The following is a 15,569-nucleotide window of genomic DNA, read 5'->3' as shown; positions in this document are numbered from 1 at the left end:
CACGGTTATTTACTGTAGCGTGATCTACCACTCTATTTTACACAGACACGGCAGTCAGGCAGAGTCATGGCCAGGTTAGTAGCCAAGTAATCCTGTTCCCTGTATTTATAATGTTCCTTGCACCACCCATCAATGGCAAGCACTTGTACCGCAACCAACTCGGATCTGCTTTAGCTGCGAGCCTGCGGTTGCCCCGGTAACTGATAAACTGTCTTCCATAGACACAGCAATCATGCTTTGGGACGCTATTTGGCATGTCATCCTGTTTAGAAACCTCACACACACACAGTATGTAATGCAAAGGTGACACATTCACTCACTCGTTCATCAACACAAATATAATTTCCCATTTAATTAAAACGATAACATTTAGATAGACAGACAGACAGACAGGCACTATACAACAGAGTGACAGACAGACACTATACGACAGACAGACAGACAGACAGACAGACAGATAGATAGATAGATAGATAGATAGATAGATAGATAGATAGATAGATAGATAGATAGATAGATAGACAAGACTATTAATCCCAAGGGGAAATTCACAGTAAGCGTCTGCTAAGATATATTTTAATGTCAATGTTTTTATAGAGCACATTTAATACAACATCAGTAATGCTGTTGCCAAAGTGCTTTACAACATAACATAGGATAACAGAAATGAGCCTTCCGTCTCATTTTAAAATAGTTCAACTTAAGGTGACACCTTAATGTAATTAACTCTTTGAGGGCTGAATATTTTTTTTTTTACAAAAAACAGTTTTCTGAAAAGCAATGGTTTAACATAGAAATCAACATAAAACATCTGTTGCTGCATGCTGTGGCTGCTAGTTTGCCAAGAATGTGCGACAGGCATGCTGCCAGGCTGTCTGTGTGTGACTGGGGCAGCAGCAGCAGTCATGGTCGCAGTGCATTGCAGTCTGGTTTCTACCTCTTATCATTGTTAAGTGGCAGTCCTCCCAGGTGAACAGTGCTGCAGGAGTGTCAACTACTTGTACCTGCTCGGCACCATGATTAGCTGGGGACCAGTCATCTGAAGTTGTAACCTCACATTCATTTTTGATCACCTGTATCAAAATCAGAGTCTGACTAGTCATAGTCCAATTTAGAGAGAATAGGCAAAACATCGTCCAGAGTATTTTTGCTTTACACGTCCGCTTTGATATCTTGCCAGATGTCAGTGCCATTTTTGCTGTTGTTTGTGCCTTGCTACTCATGGGTGCGCAGGAAATCTTGGTCAAAACCAATGAAGCTATCTTTCCTTCTAGCAATAGAGTCCAACTAAAACATAACGTTTTTCTCACCATTTACACTTGATTACCATCGTCAACTCCTCCTTTTGACAAAAGTCGACATCAGCTCCGAAAGAGTTAATAATGTAAGATTAATATTTAGGTTTAACACCCCCCCCCCCCCCCACCCCACCAAACACAAAAGAAAAACTAAATAACCCAAAACCTAAAGAATTGACTAGACTTTGCTAATGTTGCAGGGGAAAAAAAAGTGTTTTTTTTGGGTTGTTAAATTTTGTCAATATTATGCTAATGCTCACAAACCAAGAATGCAGCAGAAGTGATTGACAGCACCAGTAACCAATAGGCTGGATGAATGACTGAAGAGGTGCTTGTCCTGGACAGGAAGACTAAGAGCCGTAATCACATTTGTGGTGTACACAGTGAGGTATGAAAAGGAAGCATAAAGTTTGTAAAAGCTCAATGGTTAGCAAGCACACTGTGAAGCTCAAGTACTTCACTAGAAGCAAATAAGGGAGGGTGACAGAAGCAGAGGTGAAAGTGGCCTTTTCGAATCCAAGACGCTGGAGATGGTGAAAGTTTAAACTTGACAAGCTACTAAACTGTAAAATACATCTGCAACTATGGACTCTGAAAGAGGACTGCCAGCCTGCCCTCAAAAATAGCACGCCCAAACACCCACCAGACTCCAAACGTCTTTACAAATACATTCACATCTGCAGACTTAGAAGGGGGACCCACGATCATTTAAGACCACCCCAAAAATCTGGGTACCGGCAGTTATTTTCTTTTGTGTTTTACAACGACCAACAACAAAAGTCCCTAGGAAAAGCAGGCACTGACCTAATGGAGGAATGCTTTCCTCAGGGACAAACAGCAGGCTCAGGAGTAAGCGGCTAAAGGGATTATTTGGCGGACGCCTTTATCCAAGGTGACTTATGATAAACAAAACCAAACTGTACCTCAAATATTGTGACTTCTTCAGGTGACTTGCTCGTGGCCACACGGGCTTGGGGATGGAGTGCTCACTACTGTTGCCGAGTTTGAAAAGATGGCGATGATGTGAAAGGCAGAAAACGGACACTAAGTGAAGAAATTAAGAATAGTCTACCAAGCGCGGCCCTAGAAAATGAAGCTCTTAACATGCTGCACACTGAGAGAAACAGGAAGGCATTTGCTGAAAATAAATGGATTTGGAGCCCCTCTATGCCCCTTCAAACCCCCCCCAATTCCCATGGTTTATGAAGTACCTGATCTTGTGACTTGTTTATCATATAGGCGACTGGTCAGATGAATGTCTCTATTAATAAAGGTTTAGCATTCAGTGCCTTCAGGCGCCATGTTAAACACTGAGCTGGTTCTTCTCTTCCCCCTCGTAATTTTAGATCTTAAATACATTTTGTTACTGTGGAGAGACCGAGACAGATAAACACAGATAGATAAAGTTCATTCTATCTGTCCCCAGGGGGAAATCTGGCTTTTTACAGAAGCTCCTTAAATAAACAAATTCATAAATAAATAATAGACACACAAACAACTAATAAGGAAAACAGACTGGTCATACTGAACAACTGACGTCACGCTGATGATTAAAGCGATGTCAAATTTGTAGAAACTTGCTCAGTGTTTTATGAAGGAGTTGGTGGGCACACTCATGAGCTTTTACATGTATGTACAGGTCCAACACCAAAAAATAAATAAAAACAAACAAGACTATGCGTGTAACACTTTTTATTTAACAAATTGATAAAATTAAGTACGATCAGGTTGCAATGGAAGAAATTGATTCTGTGGACAGGTGTGCTTTATACACATCACAAGTTGAGATCAGGAGTATCGGTAATTGATTGATTGGTTGTAATCTGTGTGCCACGTGGGCTAGAATGGTTGTAGGGGATCAAATACTTAGAAATTGATTTTCTGTCTCTCTCCATTAAAATTAAACTACCACAAAAATGAGAGACTGTTCATTTCTTTGTAAGTGAGCAAACTTACAAATTCAGCTGGGATCAAATACTTATTTCCCCCACTGCAGATTCTTAATCGGACGAGTGCCACTCCCAATGTCACACACAATTCTCTGAGCAAGCTGCTTATTCCAGCTGTGTTCTCCACTCAGATAGTTACTGTGACGAGCTCTAATGTGCCTTTGTCACTACGGGAGGGCACTATACAAACAACTTGGTGTCTTTGGAGTAAACCATCATACAAGGCCATAGGGTCCGACACGATTAATAAAAACTACATCACTAACTGCAAAACTATTTCACATTACACACAGCAGAAGGTGCCATTACAGCAGGATGAAAGTCAGCTCCTTGGATTGTTTTTCTGGAGGCGTCCTGGTGGGGTGGACGGCGATACATAAACAAACGCTGCACAGTGCAGCTCAGAGTGGAGTTTCACTTTAACCCACACTTATAAGCCTTACATATACTGGAATCTCACAGGAGCTGCCAGCAAATCATTTCCATGTGGGGGATTACCAGTGTACCAGCCAGCAAGGGCAGCCATTTTTTTTTGGGCTTGTTTTACTGCAGCAGGGGTGGCAGCATTCCAGTGCCATTTCCAGTATTACCGGAGGGTGGCTTTTAACAAAATGTTTTCAGAAATAAGTTTCCGAAAAGAAATTAAGAGACCAGAGGCCATACCATCTTGAGACAGTTTCCTGTGTGGCACCTCGTTACTATGGCCATTAGCTCAAAATTGTTTTAGTTTTCATTTTACTCAAAGTTTATTCAAATTCAAACTGTCTTCTTCCAAAAAGAGCAGAACTGAAAACTAAAACAGAAGCAGTCGTGTATCAGCTGTAAGTGAACTGAATGTTTAAAGTAGCACTGGCGGGTGAACTAAAGGGGTAATGGGGTCCACATTCCCTGTGCCTCCTGCAGAGTTTGTACTAAATACCACAGGCTGGCTATCCCATGTTTGAGAGGGCAGTTTGGAGGAATGCCAGGCACAAAGCATGGCAATGGGAGAACTGTGGAAGGGTATCAATACTTTCGCCACCTCTGGAACTTTTTTTTTTTTTTTTTTATAGTTTAAAAGACATAAGTTGAAACTGACAAATTGGCATTCACCATTACAGGTGCTGGTCATAAAATTAGAATATCATGACAATGTTGATTTATTTCAGAAATTCCATTCAAAAAGTGAAACTTGTATATTAGATTCATTCATTACACACAGACTGATGTATTTCAAATGTTTATTTCTTTTAATGTTGATGATTATAACTGACAACTAATGAAAGTCCCAAATTCAGTATCTCGGAAAATTAGAATATCAATTAAGACCAATGCAAAAAAAGGATTTTTAGAAATGTTGGCCAACTGAAAGGTATGAACATGAAAAGTATGAGCATGTACAGCACTCAATATTTAGTTGGGGCTCCTTTGGCCTGGATTACTGCAGCAATGCGGCGTGGCATGGAGTCGATCAGTCTGTGGCACTGCTCAGGTGTTATGAGAGCCCATGTTGCTCTGACAGTGGCCTTCAGCTCTTCTGAATTGTTGGGTCTGGCGTATTGCATCTTCCTCTTCACAAAACCCCATAGATTTTCTATGGGGTTAAGGTCAGGCGAGTTTGCTGGCCAATCAAGAACAGGGATACCATGGTCCTTAAACCAGGTACTGGTAGCTTTGGCACTGTGTGCAGGTGCCAGGTCCTGCTGGAAAATGAAATCTGCATCTCCATAAAGTTCGTTAGCAGTAAGAAGCATGAAGTGCTCTAAAACTTCCTGGTAGATGGCTGCGTTGACCTTGGACCTCAGAAAACACAATGGACCAACACCAGCAGATGACATGGCACCCCAAACCATCACTGACTGTGGAAACTTTACACTGGACCTCACGCAACGTGGATTCTGTGCCTCTCCTCTCTTCCTCCAGACTCTGGGACCTTGATTTCCAAAGGAAATGCAAAATTTACTTTCATCAGAGAACATAACTTTGGACCACTCAGCAGCAGTCCAAAGGCGAGACGCTTCTGACGCTGTCTCTTGTTCAAGAGTGGCTTGACACAAGGAATGCGACAGCTGAAACCCATGTCTTGCATACGTCTGTGTGTGGTGGTTCTTGAAGCACGGACTCCAGCTGCAGTCCACTCTTTGTGAATCTCCCCCACATTTTTGAATGGGTTTTGTTTCACAATCCTCTCCAGGGTGCAGTTACCCCTATTGCTTGTACACTTTTTTCTACCACATCTTGTCCTTCCCTTCGCCTCTCTATTAATGTGCTTGGACACAGAGCTCTCTGGACAGCCATCCTCTTTAGCAATGACCTTTTGTGTCTTGTCCTCCTTGTGCAAGGTGTCAATGGTCGTCTTTTGGACAACTGTCAAGTCAGCAGTCTTCCCCATGATTGTGTAGCCTACAGAACTAGACTGAGAGACCATTTAAAGGCTTTTGAGTTAATTAGCTGATTAGATTGTGGCACCAGGTGTCTTCAATATTGAACCTTTTCACAATATTCTAATTTTCTGAGATACTGAATTTGGGACTTTCATTAGTTGTCAGTTATAATCATCAACATTAAAAGAAATAAACATTTGAAATACATCAGTCTGTGTGTAATGAATGAATCTAATATACAAGTTTCACTTTTTGAATGGAATTACTGAAATAAATCAACTTTGTCATGATATTCTAATTTTATGACCAGCACCTGTATTTTTACTTGTAGATTTAGTAAATAAATGAAAATGGCGTGATCAGAATAGGGACCCCTTAGCTAATGTTTTGCAACACATACTTTCAAGGTAACAACTGAAATCAAATGCTTCCTGTAGCTGTGAATGAGACTCCAGCACCTCTCGACTAGCGATTTGGCCCACACACTCTGTGAGCAAACTGCTCCATTTTTATCTCCGGTTTGACGATGGGCTCCTTGTCTTCACTGTGACTCTCCGCTCTTTCCGTAGGATTCAGTCCAGGACTCATAGCAGGCCACTTCAGAACATTCCAGCGTTTTCTTTGCAAAGCAAACTGTTTTGGCCACTCTTGGATGTTTGGTTTTGGGTTTTTACCCTGTTGGAGGACGTGTGACTGAGAAAGAGCTTTCTGACACTGGGCAGTACATCTTGCTCCAGAATGCCTTGATAATCTTCGTATGTCGCCATACCCTACACAGCTTTTAAGGCACGCAGTGCCGATGGCAGAATAGGAACCCCATAACATTAATTAGCCAGATTGCAATCGAAGTGCTCAGCTGGATGAGGACATCTAGCTGCCCTTTAAAGTGCAATATGTGATCCAGTCAGTCATTTACCAAACATGTGAGCTCAAGGGAATTGTACTGGGTAAGCAAAATCTGCCAAAATTGGAGCTCATGTGGATAATCCAGTAAGTGTGTGCCAGAATATAAAACGGGGGGGGGTTGGGGTGGCGGAAGCAGAAATTCTCAACTGAGGTTCCATTATGGCCAATGCTTGCTTGCCTTCAATAAATGCAGAATTACTTTAAATGATCAGCTTAGACAAAAGGAACGTCTAAAGCACGGGTGTCAAACTCGCAGGTTTTCACTCTAACCCTTTTCCTAATCAGTCACCAGTTTTCACTGCTAATTAACTCCTTTTCCCTTCATTTTAACTCTTTGAGGGCTGAATATTTTTTCCAAAAAACTCAAGTTTTCTGAAAAGCACACAAAGCAATGGATTTCATACATAAACCAACATACAACGTCCGTTGCTACGTGCCGCGGCTGCTGTTGGCTCATGTTCGGCATCTCTGGCAGCAGTGGCTGGGTGGGGGCACCTCGATGGACAGCAGGAATGCACAGTGGGCCTGCTGCATGGTAGGAGGTGGATTGTGGTGGTGGTTGCAGTGTAACGCAATATGTGGTGGCCCTCCCAGACGAACGCTGTATATGAAAGTGTTCAGCCCCACGATCAGCTGGGGACCAATCAGATGATGCTGTTTACCTCACTTTCGTTTTCGATATCCATCTCCAGATCACTTGCATCAGACTCTGAGTCCGACAAGTCAGAGTTCTATTCAACGAAATTACGTAAAACGTCCATGGATTATTTTGCTTTGCACAATCGCTTTGGTCTCTCGCCAGATGTCGGTGCCATTTTAGAGGTTGTTTGCTCTTCGCTACTCATGCACGCGTAGGGAATCGAGGTAAAATTAACAAAGCTATGTAACTTTCCTTCTAGCAAAGAGAGTCGAACTAAAACATATGGGGGAGTTTTTTTTTGCAGTTTACCAGTGATCACCGTCCTCTACCCCTGAATTTTGTCAAAAGTCAACATCAGCCCTGAAAGAGTTAATAGCCCTATTTTTAAGGATTCAGTCCTCTCAATTGATTCTTTTCTTCATTAAATGGCAGCCAAACAGAAATGTGACGTGAAACGAGCCAACAGATGACCAGCTAAACTGGGGTTTCAAACTCCAACCAGTTTCGTAATGAGAAGCCAATTCTTGCTGTTAATTAAACCCACTACTTAATTCCTCGTCTTGCTGCTGCTCTTTCTACTACAGCAGACATTTCCCAAACTGTTGATTTTCTTTTTTCTGTTTCTGATTATTGACCTGAGAGATCAACCTTACCGAGACCCTCACCTTTCTTTATGTTCAGATAGCTGATCACCTGTTTGTTCATTTTGTGTCTCATTATTGTTTGGCTGTTAATTGAGGTAATAGAAGGAACTAAGGAGTCTGAGTCGAGTTAATTAAAACTAAGGCAAAAGAAGCTAATTAGCAGCAAAAACAGGTCAATAATTAAGAAGGTGGTTAGAATGTAAACCTGCAGCCATTGCGGCCCTCCAGGACCGAAGTTTGACACCCCTGGTCTAAAGCCCCTGTCACATGACATGACCTTTCCTTTTTGCTTTCATTTACATAATCTTAACAAGTTGTCAAGTGTCAATACGAGCATCTGTGACCGTCAGTCATGTAAGCCCTGTGACTGTCATGACACACTGCAACAGGTTAGACTTTGTCACAAGTCACGGGGGTTGGGTTTGAGTGTGCAAGAGTCCAGGAAATGCTTAGCCAGAAGTCCAAAGCATACGAGGGGTGTTCAGTAAATTTATCTACCCGAGTATAGTGAGACATCAAGCAAAATGACACTTTTTATTGGCTAACTAAAATGATTGCAACATGCAATCAGGCCCCTTCCTCAGGTAAGATTTAATTCATACCGGAGTATGATAGAAAGTTAGTAAGCGTGCTGAAACAAGTCTGGGCATTTGCGACAGGTCTCAAGGGTTACTCACGCACAGTGCGAGTCTAACATTCCAAGAGACAGTAGAGTCCTTGTGAGAATCAAGTAAGAAAATGCAGATTTGGAGCAACGTTCAGTGAAAATCTCTCTCACAAAAGAACAGAAAAAGCCAAAGGAAATCCATGAACGCATAACTGCAGTTTATGGTGAGTCTGTCCCATCATCTTACAAAATAAAATTCTGGAGCAAGCAGTTTAAATGGGGTAGAGAGTCCACTGAAGAGGACTCTCACGCTGGATGGCCTGTGGATGCAACATCCACAGAACTGTGCAAGAAAGATGAAGATTTCATTTTGTCAGTCAGGCAAATGGAGGTTTCCCAAATAGCTGAAGAAACAGGCATCTCGGCAGGTACAGTTTGGAAAAATAATTCATGAAAAGTTGGGCATGTCAAAGGTCAGTGCAAGATGGGTTCCAAGAATGCTGATGCCATGTCAGAAGGCCATGAGGCTCCAGTATTGTCTGGTGAACTTGGAGATGCTCCGTCAAGACCAAGTGAACTTTTCTCATCGTTTGGTGACTGGAGATGAGACCTGGGTCTATCACAGAGATACCGAGTCCAAAATAAAGTCAATGCAGTGGAAGCACATGTCACCAACCACCCCCAAAAAGTTCCAAGACAGAAAAATCCACACAGCAACTGTCTTCTGAGATGATACTGAAGGACTTCTGCTTCTGGAGCTTATGCCACACAAGACAACCATATCCGGGGAGAGTTACGCCAACACAATGATTGCTTTGTGGGAGTCAATAAAGGAGAAAAGACGAGGAAAACTCACAGCAGGCGTGCTGCTTCTTCACAACAATGCGCCCGCTGGTTCACATGTCACGTCAATCACAGGCCTGCCATCAGAGAATGTGGGTTCCAGCAGCTGAACCATCCACCCTACAGTCCTGACCTGTCGTCCTCAGATTTTTTCCTTTTCTGAGTTTTGAAGAAACCTCTCCATGGACGGCAGTTTGCAAGTGATAAAGATGTCAGGGCAGCTGTGACCTCCTGGTTTGAAGGTCAAACAGAAGATCTAACCCCCCAACCCCAAGGGGTTAAAGTCGTTGCAGGAAAAGTGGATGAAGTGTATGGAGATATCAGGGGACTGTATAAACATTTTTAGAAAACTCTTTCATTTCCTACTGAGGTAGATTATTGAACACCCCTCATACCATGGCCACAAACAGAAGAGTCCAAGCAAATTTACAAGAAATATGAAGAAAAACAGATGAGCAATGGCAACAGCAATAAACTACAGAAAACAGGTGCTCCAGATCGTGCAAATGGGCCAAGTAAGGGCTGATGGAACTTTGGAGTCACCACAGGCATCTGCCGGACATCACGTCTTTGATGTGCCGTGACAGAGCAGAGAGAGAGAAAGAGAGAGAGAACGAAAGATGCTCCTCATTGACTGGCTACCAACATCTGTCAACCTTGTGATGCTTTTGCGGTAGAATAGAAACTCTGCTGAGAGGTCAAGTAAACCACCAACCACTGCCTCTCCTAGTCATGTCATTCAGACATCCTCAAGGCAATGAACTCCATCACTTGCAGTCATGTAGTGTGACTTTGACCTCATTAGTAATGAAGGGTAGTAAAGCCTAATCATTCCACTGCTTCTGTTACGTTCAAGTTGTCACTGGAATAGAAATCTACTAGAAAATCTTCTTCAAACTTTCTTCTTTCATTTGCTTTGCACCAAGTTTACGTCTAGTGAAGGCTGAATGCAGCTTGAAATGCTTAGATAGATATAGATAGATATGAAAGGCACTATATAATAGATAGAGAGATTATTGGATGGCCTTCCAAAGTCTGTCTTAAATTAAAAGAGGAATTCCAAAAAAAGCAACACAGTGTACCTGCTTTGAAGAAACTGTGCTGGGTGTTGATTTGCACAACTCCTCAGACCCAATGGAGCAGAGCCCCTTTAGAGCTTTTTGAACCAGAGAGAAATCACAGAGGTGTTGCGGGGAGTCCAGTGGGGTGCTCACCCCGTTGTCTCACCCCAGTGCAGTTCACACACACACACACACACACACACAAGATCAAAGGTTTTAGAACATCTCATTTTTCCAGGGTTTCTTTAAATTTAGTCAGTTGAAATGCAACAAAGTGTCTAAAATAGTGAAAATTTTACGTTTAAATTTAAAGTTTAGGTTAGTAAAAACTAGAAAAAAAAATTCACAATATTACAAATGGGTGTTCTTCAGAGAACAACTAATAAGTTAGAACCTACAGATATTATGCGGCAATTAAAGTAAAATTAGGCCTTACAAGTTGAAGCAAACAATTTGAGCAGGTGTCCCAACTTCGGTTGATTACTTAAAACCCTCTGTCCGTCTTATAGCAGAGTTGGAACAGACTGTTACTACACCCTCTAAAGTACGACCTGGGAAATATTACACTGTATAATGACACGAGAACGGCAATTAACAAATGCAATAAGACAGCATTATTACCCTCAGAAATGTAGTGAGTCCAGTAGCGTCCTCCACAATCCAAAGGCAATTGGAAACGGGAAGAAACTCTGATAGAAGGAGACCTGGCCGTGCCAAAGTCACAAGCCAATCAGAAGACAAGATTCTGAGGGTCACCAGGTGCCTCACAGCACAACAGCTTCAAGCACAGCTTAACAGTGCAGGCTGAACAAAGCAAGTGTCAGATTATACTGCAGGTTTGACAGGGCGAGTGGCAGTATGAGAGCCACTTCCTTAAAGGACAAAATAGGGCCTGGAAATACCGGCTGTGCGCTACTGCGGACTGAAAGACAGCCTTATGGACTGATGAATGAAAATCTGAAATCTTCTGTTCATCACTCAGGGTGTGTGTACGCCGTCCAGTTGGTTTGGTTCCTCAGTGTGTGACGCCAGCTGTCAAACATGGAGGAAGTGTGACGGGATTCTTTTACTGGAGGCAGAGTGATTGATGGTAAATGTTAAACGCTGTTGCCACAACCTCATATTGGTGTAAGTGCAACTGATAAGACCAATTTCACATAATCTTCCATAAACAGCAATAAATTATAGCCTCATTCTGCTCATCTGTTGGGGCGAGGACTTAAATGTTTGGAAATTTTTATTGGTCTAAATAAAAAAAAAAAAAAAAAACACACGCGCACACACACATAGCAGGGACTGTCACTGTGAATATTAGGGGCTTCCCAGAAGTTTAGAAAAGCACACAGAAGATGATACAAATGAAAGCAACACCACCTCTGTAAAGGTTTCATAAAATCATCCCAAGTATTTCTAGTAGTTAGAGACACCAAGCGCGTCATCTTCAAAACTAAAAGTTTACCTTAAAGGTTAAGGTCTCCTTAGCTGAACACATAATAATGAATGAGCCAGAGATACATTTACCCTTACAAGTGGTGTGCTTGGGGTGGGGGGAGACATGGATATATAGAGGACACTTCTAGAAACAAACAAAAAAAAAAAAGCAGACGCATTTGCTTCAGGGCGGGGATTTCTCAGAAAGCTGTATTTCTCAAAAGTGCAATACCAAGAAAAATAATGAAGGCCAAGTGTTGGTCGAAAGATAAACCTTTTGTCACTTGCTGCTCTATCAAGCGAGAGTTGCAGAGGTTTTGCTTGCGTCCTAAGCGTTTTAAGTTGCTCTGTTAAGAGTGGACTTTTCCACTTTCTGACAAAGTAGTTAATCGTAGATCATTAACTACCAAAAGCCAACAACTCTGTGGAAGCGGAAAGCATTAAATCTTGCAGGGCAGTCACAGATTGCTCGCTCATATGGGCAAATCATTGTATGCTAACTGCACTGTCAGTAAAACCAAATTCAGCTATAATAAACCCACAATGTCGATGGACTACCCCCAAAATCAAAGGATTCTGGTTTAACTGTATCATTTTGATCCTGGGGTAAAAAATGGTAATGGAAGAATGTTATACAAAAATAAACTGAATAATGAAACGTCTTACCCCTCAAGTGAAACAGAGTTCTGAGTCCAGAAGTATTGAAACTAAACCCTTGTATCTTCTGCTCTTGTTTCATAGGTGGAAAGTAACATTTTAGCTTGAACAAGCAAAATGTCCACAGGGTGGTAGGAGAGATGCACACCACGCAAAAACCAAACAGTCGTTTAGGATCACTCAGTATGTGGGAACTGCTGGCCTAGACAAACCTCGAACAATGTCAATATTTAATTCCTAAGCAAACAAAAATATAATTTTTTATATATATATATATATATATATATATATATATATATATATATATATATATATATATATATATATATATATATAAAATCTAAATATAATATTTTTTAATATATATATATATATATATATATATATATATATATATATATATATATATATATATATATAAAAAAAATACGCTACTGTGGCTGTTCGTTTGTCTGTCCAGGATTTTAAATCACCTGTAGATCACAAACCATTTGAACTCTTGACCGGACATTTGGTACATATACAGTGAGGAACATAAGTATTTGAACACCCTGCGATTTTGCAAGTTCTCCCACTTAGAAATAAATCATGGAGGGGTCTGAAATTCACATTGTAGGTGCATTCCCACTGTGAGAGACAGAATGTAAAAAAAAATTCAGGAAATCCCATTGTATGATTTGTACAGAATGTATTTGTATTGCACTGCTGCACATAAGTATTTGAACACCTGAGAAAATCAGTGTTAATATTTGGTACAGAAGCCTTTGTTTGCAATTACAGAGGTCAAACTTTTCCCGTAGTTCTTGACCAGGTTTGCGGCCCACTCCTCCACACAGATCTCCTCTAGATATGTCAGGTTCCGGGGCTGGCACTGAGCAACACGGACTTTCAGCTCCCTCCAAAGATTTTCGATTGGATTTAGGTCTGGAGACTGGCTAGGCCACTTCAGAACCTTGATATGCTTCTTACTGAGCCACTCCTTGGTTATCCTGGCTGTGTGCTTCAGGTCATTGTCATGTTGGAAGACCCAGCCACGACCCATCTTCAGTGCTCTGACTGAGGGAAGGAGGTTGTTGCTCAAAATCTCACAATACATGGCCCCATTCATCCTCTCCTTAATACAGTGCAGTCGTCCTGTCCCCTTCGCAGAAAACCACCCCCAAAGCATGATGTTTCCACCCCCATGCTTCACAGTAGGGATGGTGTTCTTGGGATGCAACTCCTCCTTCTTTTTCCTCCAAACACGGTGAGTGAAGTTTAGACCAAAAAAGTTCTATTTTGGTCTCATCTGACCACATGACTTTCTCCCATGCCTCCTCTGGATCATCCAGATGGTCATTGGCAAACTTCAGACAGGCCTGGACATGTGAAGACTTCAGCAGGGGAACCTTCCTTGCAATGCGTGATTTGAAACCATGACGGCATAGTGTTCTACCGACAGTGACCTTTGAACCTGTGGTCCCAGCTCTCTTCATGTCATTGACCAGCTCCTCCCGTGTACTTCTGGACTGATTCCTCACCTTTCTTATCATCTGTGATACCCCACAAGATGAGATCTTGCATGGAGCCCCAGTCCGAGGGAGACTGACAATCGTCTTTAGCCTCTTCCATTTTCTGACAATTGCTCTAACAGTTGATCTATTTTCACCAAGCTGCTTGGCAATTGCCCCGTAGCCCTTTCCAGCCTTGTGGAGGTCCACAATTTTGTCTCTGGTGTCTTTTGACAGCTCTGTGGTCTTGCCCATGGTAGTAGTTGGAGTCTGACTGACTGTGGGGTGGACAGGTGTCTTTAAAGAGCTCAGACAGGTGCTACTAATTAAGATTACTAAGTGGAGTAGAAGTGGACTTCTTAAAGGCAGAGTAACAAGTCTTTGAGAGCCAGAATTCTTGTGATTGCTCAAATACTTATGTGCAGCAGTGCAATACAAATACATTCTGTACAAATCATACAATGTGATTTCCTGAATTTTTTTTTTTTTTACATTGTCTCTCACAGTGGGAATGCGCCTACAATGTGAATTATAGACCCCTCCATGATTTCTAAGTGGGAGAACTTGCAAAATCGCAGGGTGTTCAAATACTTCTGTTCCTCACTATATACTACGTGACATCTACTATCCACTTTCAGGCTGATGATTGACCTCTAAGATTATTCCTCTTTATATTTTTATTTTATTGTAGAATCAACACTCGGCAGTGGCTAGCAGGGCGGCCATGCAGCGCATGTGTACGGGCGCCATTCTCATCCCTACCTCTTCATATCTTAAATCATTCTTGAGGCAGATTGAAGACTTAACTGCCAACTTAAGTGAAAAATGAAAGAAAACATACTAAGTAATTGCAACACAAACATTGAATTCATCATTTTTAACGCGAAAAGATGGCAACAAAAGAAGAAGCGGCCACTAGGGTGGAGAAAGAAGAGCTGCTCAGGAAGCAGCAAGCGCATCAACCTCTGAGCAAACGAATGATAAATGTACAGAGAAAGAGGATGAAGACCAGGAATGCTCAAGTCAAGTGTATTTATTCACTGCACATTATCGTGCAGTGCGCCGCTACTGGTATATTATATATATAATACACACACACATGGAAACCAAATAATGTGCCTTTAATAAATGGGGCTGCAAATTCTCAGTTCACGTCAACTCCCCAACTGACATGTAGGGCAGATGTACAGCAATAGATGGAGGCCCAAAGATGGAGGCCCAAGCAGTAATTCTACTAGTATTGTCAGATGTACATTGTACAGTGAGTTTCTTTCTACATGTCCAGTCAACGTGCAGCACATTGCCAGTCTAATTGAAGGCATCAAGATGCAGAGCCTTGAGCTTTTCCTCAAGTCGATAAGACAGAACGATGTTAAAGGAATCGCCCACATGCAGCTCTCTAGGCCTCGGACTATTCCAACGCTCCATTTTGATTGAGCAACAGGATATGCCTACTGGTCATGTGGCAGATGTAGTAACAAATTAAGGTTGGTTAGGGGAGGGTACACACCCACACACACACACAGTTAAGCCATAGACTCTTAGAAAAAAACCTTTGCTTAATGTCCGCAGTGCAATATTTCAATTTGTTTATTCTCATTTGGCACACTCTCATCAGCCCAGCAACCTATGCAGTAATTACAAACAAACATTAAGAAAAAAGAAATGTGCAACATAAAC

General features: G+C 41.8%; 1 protein-coding gene across 3 annotated transcripts in view; it reads right to left on the bottom strand.

The window, feature by feature from the left end:
- The window catches only part of LOC114659564 (bcl-2-like protein 1), a 96,583-nt gene that overhangs the window by 3,450 nt on the left and 77,564 nt on the right, over positions 1-15,569 (bottom strand). The gene's annotated exons all lie outside the window — the stretch shown is intronic.

Source organism: Erpetoichthys calabaricus, chromosome 10 (assembly GCF_900747795.2).
Source record: "Erpetoichthys calabaricus chromosome 10, fErpCal1.3, whole genome shotgun sequence".
Taxonomy (NCBI): Eukaryota; Metazoa; Chordata; class Cladistia; order Polypteriformes; family Polypteridae; genus Erpetoichthys; species Erpetoichthys calabaricus.
Note: the sequence above shows the minus strand (reverse complement) of the source record. Positions and strands in the feature narration are given on the sequence as shown.